Source organism: Drosophila takahashii, chromosome X (assembly GCF_030179915.1).
Source record: "Drosophila takahashii strain IR98-3 E-12201 chromosome X, DtakHiC1v2, whole genome shotgun sequence".
NCBI lineage: Eukaryota > Metazoa > Arthropoda > Insecta > Diptera > Drosophilidae > Drosophila > Drosophila takahashii.
Window position 1 is genome coordinate 12,856,025 of NC_091683.1, and position 1,518 is coordinate 12,857,542.

Consider the following 1,518-nt stretch of genomic DNA (forward strand, 5'->3'; position numbering starts at 1 on the left):
CAGATGGATGTTTTCGGTCGGCGGAGTTGCAGGCGGCGGTGGCTCGGTGGTGTATTGCAGCGGGTGGTGCGATGCGGTGGTGAGTGGGTGGCTGGTGGTGGTTCGTGGAAAGACCTTGCAACTTTTTGCCCACACAATGCAACACAGTGTGCCCGCCCGGCTTAGAGATGTTGCTCCTTGCAACTTCCGTTTCCTGCGCAGCTCCTCCTCCCTTCTTTTCACCCTCCTTCTGCTCGCCGCCATCTTCTCTTCCTGCTGGCTTGCTAATTTCCTTCATTAAGCAGCTCAAGCATTTAATGGCAACAGAAGACTAAATTGTTGCTCGAGGTAACATGGCAACAGCGACAGGCAACAACAGCAACATCGACATCGAAGTACCAACAATGGAGGACAATGGAGGATCCTGAGTCCCGAGTCCTGAACGAAAGGACCCAGGGACGCGTGCTCGATTCGCAATTACACAGGATATAATCTAACACTGGGATTGGCAGGTGCAGCGGTCCTCGGTTGATTGATTGGTCAAATAATTGAGTGATACTCGAGACTTTATCGACAGTGATGTACGAAAATCGCCACTCATGTTGGCCAGATGTAAAATTAAGCCCTAATTGATTGACATTAAGCGGTAAATTTATTTCTGAAAATTATCAATTTAGTCCGTCAATAAATTGCATCTTAATTGATTTTGACATTTACACATAATGGAATTGAAAATAATTATTCAAAATTTTGTATTTAAAATAGTTATTTCAATGTAAGTGAATATTTATAGACATCATAGAAATGTAATAGGTAAAAATACAACAAAGCTTAGCACATTTCAAAATGTATAATTCATAACAATAATGAATAACTAATAATATATTGTTTAAAATTTAAATTTAACTATTTTTCACATTTAAAGTTATTAAAGTTATATAATTCATTACTCTTTTATTTTCTCTCATTAATCAACTAATTAGTTCATTACTTTCTAACTGCAACGGGTAATTGATTATATTTAACCACTATTTCGAGACTCGTTAAATATGCTCTATTATTACTAGATAATTGCGTTGAATAATTTCTCGATCAATTTGCAGTTCACCAGTAATTTAATGCTAATGTAAAATACGTATATTCGCCTACTTATTTGCGCAAGAGCAATCTCTTATCCGCACAATTTATTGTTTCAAACGATTCAATAATTCATGTGTGGGCCAAACATTTATTTGCCGCCGGCAGAAGTTTGGGCTCTCAAATTAAATGGCATCAAATGTCGGCGAATGAGTTGAGTTTTCAGTTTTCTGTTTTCTGTTTTGTGGATGTGGCAAACTTTTCTTTGTGGCTCAATCTGATAGATTACGCATACGCCGCGTTGTCGTTTGCCTGGCAAATTTTAACGAGCAAGAAAATCACTCAAAGCGAGAGGATCAGTAAACTGAAGCTGAAGCAGAAGCTTAAGCCAAACCGAAGCGAAGCGAACTTGAGCCCAGGTGATGGAGATGGGCTGGCCACGCCCCCTTATCCTACGCCCAC